Source organism: Hypanus sabinus, chromosome 9, assembly GCF_030144855.1.
Source record: "Hypanus sabinus isolate sHypSab1 chromosome 9, sHypSab1.hap1, whole genome shotgun sequence".
Taxonomy (NCBI): Eukaryota; Metazoa; Chordata; class Chondrichthyes; order Myliobatiformes; family Dasyatidae; genus Hypanus; species Hypanus sabinus.
Genome location: NC_082714.1, coordinates 162,218,573 through 162,235,116, shown reverse-complemented (window position 1 = coordinate 162,235,116; position 16,544 = coordinate 162,218,573). Strand labels below are relative to the sequence as shown.

The window sequence follows — 16,544 nt, the reverse complement described above, 5'->3', positions numbered from 1 at the left end:
GTCAAAAAAAGAAGGAAACTGAGCTCAGTTCTGGTTCTCAACTTGGCCTTTTCTCCTTGGGGTGGCTGAGGACGAGAGGTGACCTGACAGAGGTGTATATGATGATGAGAGGCATTGATCATGTGAATAGCCAGGGACTTTTTCCCCAGGGTTGAAATGGCTAGCATGAGAGGGCACAGTTTTAAGGTTCCTGGAACTAGGTACAGAGGAGATGTCAGGGGTAAGTTTTTTTTTACGCAAAGAGTGGTGAGTGCGTGGAATGGGCTGTTGGCGAGGGTGGTGGAGGCGGATATGATAGGATCTTTTAATAGACTCCTGGATAGGTACATGGAGCTAAGAAAAGAGACGGCTATGGGTAACCTTAGGTAATTTCTAAGGTACGGGTATGTTCGACATAGCTTTGTGGACCGAAGGGCCTGTATTGTGCTGTAGGTTTTCTATATTCTATGAAATTATAGGCCAATTAGTCTGACTTCAGTAGTTGGGAAGATGTTGGAGTTGATTGTTAAGGATGAGGTTTCAGGGTATTTGGAGGCACATGGTAAAATAGGCTGAAGACAGCATGATCTCCTTAAGGGAAAATCTTGCCTGAATAACCTGTTGGAATTCAGGGTACCACACATGAGGCTGCTTAGCAGGATAAGAGCCCCTGGTATTACAGGAATGAGTCTAGCATGATACTAGAATATTGAATATTAATATTAAAGATACTAGAATATTGGCTAATTGGCAGGAGGCAAGGAGTGGGAATAAAAGGAGCCTTTTCTGATAAGTTGTCGGTGACTAGTGGTGTTTCACAGGGATCAGTGTTGGGACCACCTTTTACGTTGTATGTCAATGATTTGGATGATGGAATTAATGGCTTTGTGGCCAAGCTTGTGCACTACACAAAGACAGGTGATGGGCAGGTAGTGTTGAGGAAGCAGGAGGACTTAGACAGATTAAGAGAATGGGCAAAGAAGTGGCAGATGAATTACCGTGTCAGGGAATGTATGGTCATGCGCTTTGGTAGAAGGAACAGAAGCATAGACTATTTTCTAAATCAAAGGTTAATTTATTATCAAAGCATTTATCCATATACAGTGTGAAATTTGTATTCTCCAGATAGCCATGAACACAAGAAAGAAAATGAAAGTCATTTAAAGAGAAACATCAAACCCTTCCCCCCCCATACAAAAAAGAGTGGCATCCCAATCACCAACTCCTTTCCCCAGAAACCATCTCCCCCACACAAAATGGAACTGGAACATCAACTCCCCCCCGCCCAAAAAAAACTCTCTCCTGCATAACAGAACATCAACCGCCAAGCACCCTCACCTCCACAACAAAATGGAAAAGGAACGGGCAATAAAAACACAGAATATAAATCAAAAAGTCTGAAATAGTCCACAGTAAACACAATATTTCAGTCTTGGAACCATGATACTATACTTCAATATCACCAACATTCATTCGAAGAGAGAGACACCACATGAAGCAGAGATGCCTACCCGCCTGCCACAGTGATAGGTTGCTCACAGAATCCTTTTCTGGCACTGATCACAAGGCAGGCAGTCAGCGCTGAAACTCTCCACATTTGCCTCGGCCTCAATTTGCCCCGATGCTTTAATCAGCGATTAATGGCAAAATGGAGTCAAATGTCAGCTCGCACCCATCTTGAAGTTTCTTTGCATTAATGCTGTCTGAGTATGTGCTTGCTTCCCAGAAAATTTTTGGGAGACAGCAGAGTGCTGTATCATTCTAATGATATCTAAACAGTAAATTGCAGATTCTAACTCTTAACAGTCCCAGAAACACATCTGAGGTGAAAAACAGATGTAAAAGAAGTAAGAAGGATATTTTCATGAGCTATCTGGAAGATGTGGACTGAGGGAGTGTTGTATACAGGCGCTATAGAACAGAAAACAATACAGCACAGTACAGGCCCTTTGGCCCACAATGCTGTGCCAACCCCTAAACCCTGCCTCCCATATAACCCTCCACCTTAAATTCCCCCATATACCTGTCCAGTAGTCTCTTAAATTTCACTAGTGTATCTGCCTCCACCACTGACTCAGGCAGTGTATTCCACACACCAACCAGTCTCTGAGTGGAAAAACCTTCCTCTAATATCCCCCTTGAACTTTCCACTCCTCACCTTAAAGCCATGTTTTCTTGTATTGAGTAGTGATGCCCTGGATAAGAGGCACTGGCTGTCCATTCTATCTATTCCTCTTAATATCTTGTATACCTCTGTCTTGTCTCCTCTCATCCTCCTCCTCTCCAAAGAGTAAAGTCCTAGCTCCCTTAATCTCTGATCATAATGCACACTCTCCAAACCAGGGAGCATTCTGGTAAATCTCCTCTGTACCCTTTCCAATGCTTCCACATCCTTCCCATAGTGAGGTGACCAGAACTGGACACAGTACTCCAAGTGTGGCCTAACTAGATGTTTATAGAGCTGCATCATTACCCTGCGACTCTCAAACTCTATCCCGCGACTTATGAAAGCTAACACTTCATAAACTTTCTTAACTACCCTATCTACCTGTGAGACAACTTTCAGGGATCTGTGGACATGTACCCCCAGATCCCTCTGCTCCTCCATACTCCCAAGTATCCTGCCATTTACTTTGTACTCTGCCTTGGAGTTTGTCCTTCCAAAGTGTACCACCTCACACTTCTCTGGGTTGAAGTTTGTCCCACCGTTGAGGAAATCTTCAAATTGTGATGCCTCATAAAGGTTGCATCCCTCACTAAAGACTCCCATCAACCAGGACATGCCCTCTTCTCATTGCTATCATCAGGGAGGAGGTACAGGAGCCTGAAGATACACACAGGAACAGATTCTTCTCCTCCACCATCAGATTTCTGAACTGACAATGAACCCATGAATGTTACCTCATTTTTTTGCTCTATTTTTGCACCATTTAATAAAATATTTTTCTTATTTTAATTTATAGTATTTTTATTATAATTGCAGTGTACTGCTACCGCAAAACAACAAATACTGTGACACAAGCCCAGTGATATTAAACCTGATTATTATCTTAAGATTACTGAATGCAAAAAAATGTCAATTTACAAATAATACAAATAAAAAAGGTTGAAGTTATGCACTCATGGCTAACCCAAGATATATCGTCCACCCTGAAGTGCTTTTCACAAGATGGTGGTTAAGGTATTTCCTCAATCTTGTGTTGTTTGAAGTTCTTGACATTTGCCTTAGCAACAATGAACAACGATACATTGCCAAGTCAGGGTAACATCCAACTTGGGGAATTCCTGGATGGTTGTACCTGCTGTTATTCCTTTACACTCCCGATTTATAATGAACATGGCGTGGAATATCCAAATCCCAACCTGAACTTTAAGCCACAGTCCTCTGTTAAAATTATAGATCGTTGATTTTGCAGGATTTGGTCAAAAAACATGAAAATTTAAACAATCAACGAGATTGGCTCCTGTCAGTGGTGCCAAGAACAATTGTGGCACAAATGCGACAGGCCACCTTGCAAACTGAGCATTAATACATCGCCTCACCTTGTGGAGCAGCCTGGGGAATATTCTGTCAGGCCCCAGGGACTTATCTGTCCTGATGTGTTTTAACAACTCCAACTCCTCTTCTGCCTTAATATTAACATGCTCCAGAACATCAACCTCACTCATATTGTCCTCAGGTTCCCTCTCATTGGTGAATACTGAAGAGAAGTATTCATTGAGGACCTTGCTCACATCCACAGCCTCCAGACACATCTTCCCACCTTTATCTCTAATCGGTCCTATCTTCACTCCTGTCAACCTTTTGTTCTTCACATAATTGAAGAATGCCTTGGGGTTTTTCTTTACTCTACTCACCAAGGACTTCTCATGCCCCTTTCTTGCTCTCCTCAGCCCCTTCTTAAACTCCTTTCTTGCTACCCTATATTCCTCAATAGACTCATCTGATCCTTACTTCCTAAGCCTTACATATGCTGCCTTCTTCCATCTGACTAGATTCTCCACCTCACTTGTCACCCATGGTTCCTTCACCCTACCATTCTTTATCTTCCTTACCGGGACAAATTTATCCCTAACATCCTGCAAGAGATCCCTAAACATCAACCACATGTCCATAGTACATTTCCCTGCAAAAACATCATCCCAATTCACATGCACAAGTTCTAGCCTTATAGCCTCATAATTTGCCTTTCCCCAATTAAAAATTTTCCTGTCCTCTCTGATTCTATCCTTTTCCATGATAATGTTAAAGGCCAGGGAGCGGCGGTCACTGTCCCCCAGATGCTCACCCTCTGAGAGATCTGTGACCTCACCCTGTTCGTCACCCAATACTAGATCTAGTATGGCATTCCCCCTAGTCGGCCTGTCAATATACTGTGACAGGAATCCATCCTGGATGCACTTAACAAACTCTGCCCTGTCTAAACCATTGGAACTAATCAGGTGCCAATCAATATTAGGGAAGTTAAAGTCACCCACGATAACAACCCTGTTATTTTTTCACCTTTCCAAAATCTGCCTCCCAATCTGCTCCTCGGTATCTCTGCTGCTACCAGGGTCCCTACAGAATACTCCCATTAGAGTAACTGCTCCCTTCCTGTTCCTGACTTCTACCCATACTGACTCAAAAGAGGATCCTGCTACATTACCCACCCTTTCTGTAGCTGTAATAGTATCCCTGACCAGTAATGCCACCCCTCCTCCCCTTTCCCCCCTCTCTATCCCTTTTAAAGCACTGAAATCCAGGAATATCGAGAATCCTTCCTGTCCTGGTGCCAGCCAAGTCTCTGTAATGGCCACCACATCACAATTCCATGTATGTATCCAAGCTCTCAGTTCATCACCTTTGTTCCTGATGCTTCTTGCATTGAAGTACACACACTTTAACCCTTCTACCTTACTACCCTTACGCCCTTTATTCTGTTTCTGTTTCCTCAAAGCCTCGTTATATGTTAGATCTGGCTTTACTCCATGTACTGTACTTGCAGCTCTTGCATGACCTTTAGCCTGCTCCACCTCACCATCTGCTCTAACACTCTGGTTCCCCTCCCCCTGCAAATCTAGTTTAAACCCCCTGGAGCAGCATTAGCTTGACCAGAACTGAAATGGGGAGAAAATTCAAGACTCTGAGGTTCAAAAGGATTTGGGAGTCATTGTGCAGGATTCCCTAAAGGTTAACTTGCAGATTGAGTCAGTGGTAAGGAAGGCAAATGCAATGTTAGCGTTCATTTTGAAAGGACTAGAATATAAACAAAGCTGTAGTGCTGAGGCTTTATAAGACACCAGTGAGGCTTCACTTGGAGTACTGTGAGCAGTTTGGTCCCCTTATCTAAGAAAGGATATGGTGTCATGTGAGAGATTTCAAAGAAGATTAATGAAATTCATTCTGGAAGTGAAAGACTTATCATATGAGGAGTGTTTGATAGCTACTGACTGCAATCTGGAAGAACTAAGGCGGATCTATCTCATTGAAACCTAACAAATGTTGAAAGGCCTAGATAGAGAAGATATTTCCTATAGTGGGGGACAGAACTAGAGGGCACAACCTCAGAATAGAGGGATGTCCTTTTAGAATGGAAATGAGGGGGAATTTCTTTAGCCAGAGGTTGGCGAACCTATGGAATTCATTGCCACTGGTGGCTGTGGAGGCCAAGTAATTCGGTGTATTTAAGGTGGTGGTTGATAGATTCTTGATAAGTCAGAGAGTGAAGGGTTACGGGTAGAAAGCAGGAGATTGGGGTTGAAAAGGAAATGGATCTGCCTTGATCAAATGGCAGAGCAGACTTGCTGGGCTGAGTGGCTTAATTCTACTCCTATGTCTTATGGTCTTATTTCTCAATCTATAAGCCCCAATAATTATGGAGCCAACCTGCACTATGTTCTTTCATAGGTCAGCCATTTTATACCTGGAATCAGCATAGTGAAATCATTTTGCACCTCCTCCATTGTAAGTATATCTTTGCTTTAAATATGCTGATTAAAACTAGATTAAATTATTCAAAGATTGTTTAATGTGATTTCCTGTACGCAAGTGTAAAGAAGAAAGAAATAATTGTTACTCTGGATCCAGTGCAGCACAAAAAATCAGAAGAGGTAAAAAAACACAGTAATAATAAAAAAACACAATAATTAAAAATACATGAGTGAGGGCCTTCGTCAGTCCGATTTGGCCACGGACATTGTGTCCTAGCCATCTAGATATGCAAAGCGTGGGCAGTACGATATGGAGAGCATGCTATTGTCCAGGTAGCAAGCTCCCCACCTCCAGGCATCTGATGGACCCAAAGAAATCGCAGAGGCCAATACAGTTTGGTACCAGCACCGCTGCAGGAGTTACCAGTCAGCATTGAACTGCCTTAGGGACCAGCTCTGGATTTTTCCCTCAAGATTTACTTCTGAAGCCTTCCCCAGGAGTAGGTATAGCCACAAAGCAGCAGAGGTTTGAGATCAGTTTTTCTTCTAGGTGAGCTGCCAACCACAGCTGACAAGCTCCATCTGCCCAAAGCCACTGGCTTTATGGTGCCAGTAACCAAACTTTGTCCCCTCTCCTGTCAGTAGAAACAGTTCTGCCAGGCTTAGTAGCTGAGCCACATGTGACTTTAGAGGCTATTTAAGGCGCACACCAACGGGAACATTTAATAGGTAGTGGAAGCTTGTCCCCATTACCACCCCCACGTATAACAAAGTTAAGTTAGTTTATATCCATTTGATTGTAAAGTATGTCCTTAAAGTGATGCTAGGCTGTACATAAGGTGACTCTGACAGAGATCCTGCCTTTAAAAAATAATATCTCCTCCCCCAACCACCCACCCATCTCCTCACCTTGTCTCATCTATCACCAGCCAGTTTGTACTCCTTCCCCTCCCTCCATGATTTGAAAGCAAATCCAGCTATATAGTATTCTGCGTCCCTAAAAATACAAAAATACTGCAGATTATTCCAGATTGTTATTTAATAACTCTGATTGGGCAGCATGTGTTGAAAGATTTGTGATTCAAGATTGTTTAATGGGATTTCCAGTACACAAGTGTAAAGGAGAATGAAATTGGATAATCATGTGATTGGATTTGATTGTCATGCCCTTTGTAGTTAAAAAGCTGCATTCAATTTAGACTCAGTCCTGAAGAATGTAAACACATGAATTTTATAAGGTGATTTAAGTAGTTTCTCACACAATGTCTTTAAAGGAAAAGGATAACTAGATGAAAGAGCCTCCAGACCAGGAGTTCCCAACCTGGGGTCCACAGACTCCTTGGTTAATGGTAAGGGTCTATGGCACAAAAAGGTGGGAACCCCTGCTCCCCAGCATCGAGGACATCTTCAAATGGTGGTGCTTCAAGAAGGTGGCATCCTTCATTAAGGATCCCACCACCTGCAATATGCCTTCTTCTCATTGCTACCATTAGGGAGGAGGTTCAGGAGCCTGAAGACACATGCTCAATATTTTAGGAACAGCTTCTTCCCCTCTGCCATCAGATTTCTGAATGGTCCATGAACACTATTTCAGTATGTAGCTCTCTTTTAGCACTACTTATTTATTTTTCATATTTCTTATTGTAATATATAGTAATTCCTTCTTTCACTGTACTGTTGAATCAATACAGCAAAATTTCATGACATACATCAGTGAAAATAAACCTGATTCTGATTCCAGTTTGTTTTTAATGCTGAGTACTGTCTTCCATAAACCTGTAATCACTGAAGGCTAGCACAAGGTGGTGCAGCTAAACCACAAATATCCTATCAGTCAACTTAATATTGTTGCATGAGATTAGATAAGCCACAGTTTGGAAAACCCTACAACAGTAATTATACTTGTGTGCGGTTTACTTATATTGACAGATTTATTCATTTAGGTATAGAATGGTTAAAGAATCTTTGAAAGACACAAGAAGCATCAGCAGCATGGGCAGAGAGCAGGAAAACGATATTGAGATGGAGCAGGGTTCCCAGCCTCTGGGCCTCCAGTCCCCGGGCTCCAGCCGACAGGCTTCAACTTCCCGACTTCCAACTGACCCCTGGACTAGCTGGTAATAGGTCCTCAAGTTCCAGGCTCGAAAAGGTAGTATTCTACCTTGAATTAAGAACTGGGGCCTGAATGTCTGTGGGGATGTCATGGGGTTTTCTTGCTTTCCTGCTGATAAAGCAGAAGTGGATGGACCCTCAGGTAAAGGGTTTCTTAGATCATCCACTGAATGGCCCTCTTACTCCCACAGACTTCTCAGGTATTTTCTACTTTGTATTAAGAACTAGGACCAGAATATCTATGAGGTTGTCATGTGGTTTTCTTGCTTTCCTGTTGTTGAAGGGAAAATTGATGGAACCTTTGGGCAAGGAGTTTTTTAGCTATTCCACAGAATGGCTCTATCACTCCCCACGCAGAATTTTCAGGTGAGACTTTTAAACCCAGAAATCTCTATTGAAGGAACAAAGAAGAAGCTACTGGAGAAGTCAATGGGTCAGGCAGCATCTGTGGAATGAAATGGCCAGTAAGATTGCAGCATTGGGATTGAAAGAATAGAGAGGATTTGGCTTGGATAAAGGGGTGAGGAGGAGGGTTGGGTCAAGACCTGCCAAGTAATAAATGAACCCAGGTGAGGATGGGTCGACTGGCAGATAGAGCCAAGCCGGGGGGAAGGAAAGGAGGGAGGGGTGGAGATAGCAACAGAGTCTGGGAGGTGATAAGTGGAAACAACAAAGGGCTGAGGATGATGAAATCTGATACAAAATCAAAGGTGAAGAGTTAAGGGAAGGATTTTGGGTAGATGGGAAGACTGGGAGGAGTGTGTGAGTGATGGGCAAATGGATAGATGGGGAGGGAAAATAAATTAAATGTTCTCCAGTTTCAGAGTGATGTTCACCCCTCTGTCCCTTAGTCTCCTGATCTACTTAGTTTCTGTCAAACACACCCTTCTATTTATTTGTACTTGCACAGTTTGTCTTCTTTTTACATTGTTTGTGTGTAGTTTTTCATTGATTCCTTTGCATTTCTTTGTTCTACTGTGAATGCATGCAGAAAAATGAATCTCAAGGGTGATAATTTGATAATACATACTTTGATAATAAATTTAAGAGACTTTACTTTAAACTTTGACTTATTCTCTCCATTGCTCCAATACCCCCATCACCCTCCACAATCTAGAACAGTACAGCATAGTGACAGGATTTAAGACCCACAATCTCCGTACCAAACACAGCAGCGGATTAAACTATAGCCCTGTTCTCTGCATATTCGTGTGTCATATTTAAAAGACTCTTAAACACCACTATTTTATCTGCCTCTACCACTACTCTTGCACCCTCTTTAAGTGAACTACCACACTCTATGTACAAATTCTTGCCCTGTGCATCTCCTTTAAACTTGCACCCTAATACCTTAAAATCTTGTAATATTATATTTGAATTTTTACTCTGGGACTCATTTACCTATCCAAACTTCTCTTAAATGTTGAAATTGAGGTCACGTGCACCATTTATGCTGGCAGCTCGTTCCACACTCTCACAGCCCTCTGAGCGAAGAAATTTTCCCTTATGTTCCCCTTAAGCATTTCACTTTTCACCCTTAACCCATGACCTCTAGTTGTAGTCCCACTCAACCTCAATGGAAAAAGCCTGCTTGCATTTAGCCTATCTGAACGCCTCATAATTTTGCATACCTCTATCAAATCTCCACTCAATCTTCTATGTTCCAAGGAATAAAGTCCTAACCTATTTAATCTTTCTTTATAGCTCAGGTCCTCCAGTCTTGGCAACGTCCTTTTAAATTTTATCTGTATTCATTCAACCTTATTTACACCTTTCCTGTAGGTAGGTGACTAAAACAACACACAATACTCCAAATTAGGCCTCACCAATGTCTTAAACAACTTCAACATATCATCCCATCTCCTCTATTCAATACTTTGATTTATGAAGACCAATGTGCCAAAAGCTTTCTTTTTGACCCTATTTACCTGTGCCACCACTTTCATAGAATTATGGATCTGTGTTCCCAGAACCTTTTAGCCTAGAGCACTCCTCAGTGCCCTACCATTCGTTGTGTAAGGCCTACCCATGTTGGTCGTACCAAAGTGCAACACCTTGTGTTTCTCTGCATTAAATTCCATCTGCTGTTTTTCAACCTATTTTACCAGCTGGTCCACACTGCACTTCAAGCTCTGATATTCTTCCTCGCTGCCCACTACACCCCCAGTCTTGGTGTCATCCGTAAACTTGCTGATCCAGTTAACCACATTATCATCCAGGTCAATGATACAAATGAAAGAAAACAACAAACCCAGCACCAATCCTGTGGCACTCCAGTAATCACAGGTCTCCAGCCAGAGAGGCAACCATCTACAACCACTCTCTGGCTTCTCCCACAAAACCAATATCTAATCCGAATTACTACTTCATTTTTAATGCCAAGCGACTGAACCTTCCTGACCACCTTACATTTGGGACCTTGTCAAATGCCTTGTAGACATCATCCACTGCCTTGTCTTCATCAGCTTTCCTGGTAACTTCCTTGAAAAGCTCTGTAAGATTGGATAGACAAGACCTACCACGCACAAAGCCAAGTTGACTATCCCTGATCAGTTTCTGATCATCCAAATACTTATATATCGAGTCCATAGAATAGCTACCAATAACTTTTCCACTACTGATGTCAAGCTCACTGACCTATAATTTACTGGTTTATTTTTATAGCATTTCTTAAACAGTGGAACAACATTAGCTTTTCACCAATCCTCCACTGAAGGTTATTTAGATATCTCCGCTAGGCCCCTGCAATTCCTGAATTTGCCTCCCACAGGGTCCAAGAGAACATTTGTCAGGCCCTGGGGATATATCCATCCTAATTTGCCTCAAGACAGCAAACATCTCCTCCTCTGCAATCTGTATAGAGTCCACGATGACGATGCTGTTTTGCCTCATCTCTATAGACTGTTTCCATCTCCTGAGTAAATACAGATGCAAAAAATCAATTTAAGATCTCACCCATCTCTTTTGGTTCCATGCATAGATTATCATTCTGATCTTCCAGAGAACCAATTTTGTCCCTTACAGTCTTTTTTGCTGTTAACTTGTAGATTCTCTTAAGATTCCCTTAAGATTCTCCTTCACCTTGTCTGCTAGGGCAACCTCAAGCTTTCTTTTGGCCCTCCTGATTTCTTTCTTGGGTGTTCTTTTGCATTTCTAATACTCCATAAGCACCTCATTTGTTCCTAACTACCTATACATGCTATGTACCTCCTTTTTTTTTAACCAAGGCCTCAATATCTCTTGAAAACCAAGGTTCCCTAAACTTGTTATGTTAACCTTTTATTCTGACAGGCACGCACATGCTTTGTACTCTCAAGTGTTCACTTTTGAATGCCTCCCTCTTACTAAGTACACCTTTGCCAGGAAACAGACGGTCCTAATTCATACTTGCCAGATCCTTTCTGATAACATCAAAATTGGCCTTTCTCCAATTTAGAAACTCAACCTCTGGACCAGACCTGCTTCCATATTTACTTTCAAATGATAACATTGTGATCACTAGATGTTCCCCTGTACAAACTTTTGTCACCTGCCCTGTCTTATTCTCTTATTCGAGATTAAGTATTGAGATTTCTATGCACTGATTAGGGAAGCTTTCCTGAACACATTTGACAAACTCCATCCATCTGGTCCTTTTACAGCATAGAAGTCCAAGTCAATATGTGGAATATAGTAGGTCAATATCACCTACTGTAACAACCTTATGTTTCTTGCAACAGTCTGCAATCTCTCTACAAATTTGATTTGTACTTTGGTTAAGAAGACCAAGGTGCCAAAAGCTCTCTTTATGATCCTATCTACCCGTGATGCCATTTTCTAGGAATTATGGATCTGTATTCCCAGATCTCCCTATTCTGTCAGACTTCTCAGTTCCCTGTGTAAGTCCTACCCTGATTTGTCCTCCCAAAGTGCAGCACCTCACATTTGTATTGCAGTCGAGTGCAATTTGTATTGCAGGGTTAGGCAGCAGTCGAGTGCTCCATATGCAGTATGTGGGAAGTCAGGGACAGCACAATTGTCCCTGATGACTACACCTGTAAAAGGTGCATTCAGCTGCAGCTCCTGACAAACCAAGTTAGGGAACTGGAGCTGGAGCTGGATGAACTTCGGATCACTTGTGAGGCAGAGGCAGAAATAGACAGGAGTTTCAAGGAGACAGTCACCCCTAAAAGTCAGGAGGCAGGTAGCTGGGTGACTGTCAGGAGAGGGAAGGGGAATAGACAGAAAGAGCAGAGCACCCCTGTGGCCATTCCCATTAACAATAAGTATACTGTTTTGGATACTTTTGGTGGGGATGACCTGCCAGGGACAAGTTGTAGTGGCTGCGTCTCTGGCACCGAGACTGGACCCTCAGCTCAGAAAGGAAGGAGGGAAAAGAGGAGAGCAGTAGTGACAGGGGATTCAATAGTTAGGGGGACAGATAAGAGGTTCTGTGGGAGAGATCGAGAATCCTGGATGGTCTGTTGCCTACCTGATGCTAGGGTCCATGATATTTCGGATAGAGTTCTCAGTATTCTCAGGAGGGAGGGTGAGCAGCCAGATGTCGTGGTCCATGTAGGGACCAATGACGTGGATAGGAGGGAGGAGGAGGTTCTGCAAAGAGAGTTTAGTGAGTTAGGTGCAAATTTGAAGGACAGGACCTCCAGGGTTGCAATCTCAGGACTGCTACCCATGCCACGTACTAGTGAGGCTAGAAATAGGAAGATAGTGCAGCTAAATATGTGGCTAAGGAGTTGGTCCAGGAGGGAGGGCTTCATGCTTCATGTTTCTGAACAACTGGGCTTTGTTCCAGGGAAGGTGGGACCTGGTCCGACGGGAAGGTTTGCACCTGAACTGGTGGGGGACTAACATCCTTGCAGGTAGATTTGCTAGTGCTGCTGCAGTGGGGGGGGGGGGGGGGGAGGTTAAACTAGATTTGCAGGGGGAGGGGAACCAGAGTGTTAGAGCAGATAGTGAGGTGGAGGAGGATATAGGTCATTCAAGGACTGCACGTATAGACAGAAACCACAGGTTTGTACGTGATAGAAATCTATTTTGATGCAAGGAGTATTGTAGGTAAGGCAGATGAGCTTGGGGCATGGATTGGCATGTGGGATTACAACATTATTGCTATTAGTGAGACTTGGTTGCAGGAGGGGCAGGACTGGCAGCTTAATGTTCTGGGGTTCCGTTGTTTCAGACGTGGTAGAGGGGGAGGGATGAAAGGGGGAGGAGTGGCATTACTAGTCAGGGAAAATATCACAGCTGTGTGTTGACAGGACAGCCTGGAGGGCTTGTCTACAGAGGCCATATGGGTGGAGCTGAGGAATGGGAAAGGTGTGACCACATTAATAGGGTTGTATTATAGACCACCCAATAGTCGGAGAGAATTGGAGGAGCAAATCTGTAGTGAGATAGCAGACCGATGTAAGAAACAGAAAGTTGTAATAGTAAGGGATTTTAACTTGACTGGAACTCCCACACTGTGAAAGGGCTAGATGGCTTGGAGTTTGTCAAATGTGTTCAGGAAAGTTTTCTAAATCAATATATAGAGGTACCTACGAGAGAGGATGCAATACTTGATCTCCTCTTAGGGAACCAGACAGGTCAGGTGACAGAAGTATGTGTAGGCAAACATTTTGGGTTCAGTGACCATAATGTCATTAGTTTTAAGTTAATTATGGATAACGATAGGTATGGTCCTCGAGCTGAGGTTCTAAATTGGAGAAGGGCCAATTTTGTGGAAATGAGAAAGGATCTAGGAAGAGTGGATTGGGTTAAGTTGTTTTCTGGCAAGGATGTGTTCAGTAAGTGGAAGGACTTCAAAGGCGAAATTTTGAGAGTGCAGAGTTTGCATGTTCCTGCTGGGATTAAAGGCAAAGTTAACAGGCATAGGGAACCTTGGTTTTCAAGGGATATCGACGATCTGGTTAAGAAAAAGAGAGAGGTGTATAGTAGGTATAGGCAACAAGGGACAAATTAGATACTTGAAGAGTATAGAAAATGTAAGAAAATACTAAAGAAGGAAATCAGGAAGGCAAAAAGAAGACATGAGGTTGCTTTGGCAGATAATGTGAAGGTAAACCCGAAGGCTTTCTATAAGTTAATTAAGAGTAAGAGGATAGTAAGGGACAAAATTGGTCCCCTAGAAGATCAGAGTGGTCGTCTGTGTGTGGAGCCTCATGAGACGGGGAGATCCTAAACAGCTTTTTTGCATCAGTATTTACTCAGGAAACGGGCATAGTGTATATGGAAGGAAGGGAAACAAGCAGTAGTGTCATGGAACATATAGAGATTGAAGAGGAGAAGATGCTTGCTGCCTTACAGCAAATAAAGGTAGATAAATCCCCCGGGCCTGACATGATATTTCCTTGGACCTTGAGAGAGTCTAGTGTAGAAATTGCAGGAGTCCCGGCAGAAATATTCAACATGTCCTTAGCCATGGGTGTGGTGCCGGGGGATTGGAGGGTAGCTCATGTTATTCCGTTGTTTAAGAAAGGTTCCAAAAGTAAACCAGGTAATTACAGGCCAGTGAGCCTGACATCAGTAGTAGGTAAATTTTTGGAAGGTGTTCTGAGAGATCGGATATGCAAGTATTTGGACAGCCAAAGGCTGATTAAAGATAGTCAGCATGGCTTTGCGCATGGTAGATCGTATTTAATGAATATTGTAGAGTTTTTCGAGGAGGTTACCAAGAAAGTAGATGAAGGAAAGGCTGTTGTCTACATGGACTTTAGTAAGGCCTTTGACAAGGTCCCACTTGGGTGGTTAGTTTAGAAGGTTCAGACACTAGGTATCCTTGGAGAGGTTGTAAACTGGATTCAAAATTGGCTGTGTGGGAGAAAACAGAGATGGTAGTGGATGATTGCTTCTCAGACTGGAGGCCTGTGACTAGTGGTGTGCCTCAGGGATCTGTGCTGGGATATTGTTGTTTGTTGTCGATATCAATGATCTAGTTGATAATGTGGTAAATTGGATCAGTAAGTTTGCTGATGACACTAAGATGGACACTAAGATTGGAGACATTGTGGACAGCGAGGAAGGCTTTCAAAGCTTGCAGAGGGATCTGGACCAACTGGAAAAATGGGCCAGAAAATGACAGATGGAATTTAATGCAGACATGTGAGAGGTGTTGCATTCTGGAAGGACAAATCAAGGTAGGACATACACAGTAAATGGTAGGGCACTGAAGAGTGTGGAGGAACAAAGGGACCTGGGAGTTCAGATACATAATTCCCTTAAAGTGGTGTCACAGGTAGACAGGGTTGTAAAGAAGGCTTTTGGCATCCTGGCATTCATAAATCAAAGTATTGCGTATAGGAGTTGGGATGTTATGGTGAGGTTGTATAAGACATTGGTGAGGCTAAATTTGGAGTACTGTGCACAGTTCTGGTCACCTAACTATAGGAAGGATATCAGTAAGATTGAAAGAGTGCAGAGGAGATTTACTAGGATGTTGCAAGGTCTTCAGGAGTTGAGTTACAGGGAAAGATTGAACAGGTTAGGGCTTTATTCCTTGGAGCATAGAAGAATGAGGGGGGATTTGATAGAGGTTTACAAAATTATGAGGATTATAGACAGAGTAAATGCGAGTAGGCTCTTTCCACTTAGATTAGGAGAGATAAATATGAGAGGACGTGGCTTTAGGGTGAAAGGGGAAAGGTTTAGGGGTAACATTAGTGGGAACTTGTTCACTCAGAGAGTGGTGGGAGTGTGAAATGAGCAGCTATCTGACATGGTAATGTGGGCTCACTCTCAAGTTTTAAGAATAAATTGGATAGATACATGGATGGGAGAGTTCTGGAGGGTTTGACTGACTGGGTCTGACTGGGTGCACGTCAATGGGACTAGCTGAATAAAGTTTTGGCACGGATTAGAAGGGCCGAATGGGCTGTTTTCTGTGCTGTAGTGTTCTATGGTTCTATATGAGTTGCTTTGGGATTCAACATTAAAGTTATTTTGAAAATCATATGTATAAAGATTTTCAAATCAATTTGATTGAATGTTCATTTAATCAATGTTGGGTTGTCTACTAAAATGAAGTAAAAATAGTTGCTATTTAAGCTTTATATTCTTGTATCATACTTTATTATACTTTGAATGTTGTTGTTTTTGTTGCATGTGAAGAGGGTCAGCAACTTTAAGTTCTTCAGTGTTATCATTTCAGAGGACCTGTCCTGGGCCCAGCACATATGTGCAATTATGATAGCAGCGCCTCTTTTTCCTTAGGAGTTTGCAAAGATTTAGCAGGTCATCTAAAACATTGACAATTTCTATGGATGTGTAATGGAGTGTTTATTGACTGGCTACATCACAGCCTGGTATGGAAACAATGATGCTCTTGGACAGAAATCTTCCAAAGTGTAATGGATATGGCCCAATCCATCACAGATAAAACCCTCCCCACCATTGAGCACATCTACATGAAATGTTGTCTCGAGAATGCAGTATCTATCATCAGGACCCTGCACCCAGAACATGCTTTCTTCTCATTGCTGCCATCAGGAAGAAGATGCAGGAGCCTCAGGACTGGCACTACCATATTTAGGAATAGTTATTAC

The 16,544-nt window shown here is 42.7% G+C and overlaps 1 long non-coding RNA gene across 1 annotated transcript in view; it reads left to right on the top strand.

The window, feature by feature from the left end:
• The window catches only part of LOC132399992 (uncharacterized), a 37,050-nt gene that overhangs the window by 1,800 nt on the left and 18,706 nt on the right, over positions 1-16,544 (top strand). The window contains exon 2 of the long non-coding RNA XR_009514159.1: positions 5,870-5,926. This is a non-coding gene — a long non-coding RNA (uncharacterized LOC132399992). The remainder of the gene's footprint in view (positions 1-5,869; positions 5,927-16,544) is intronic.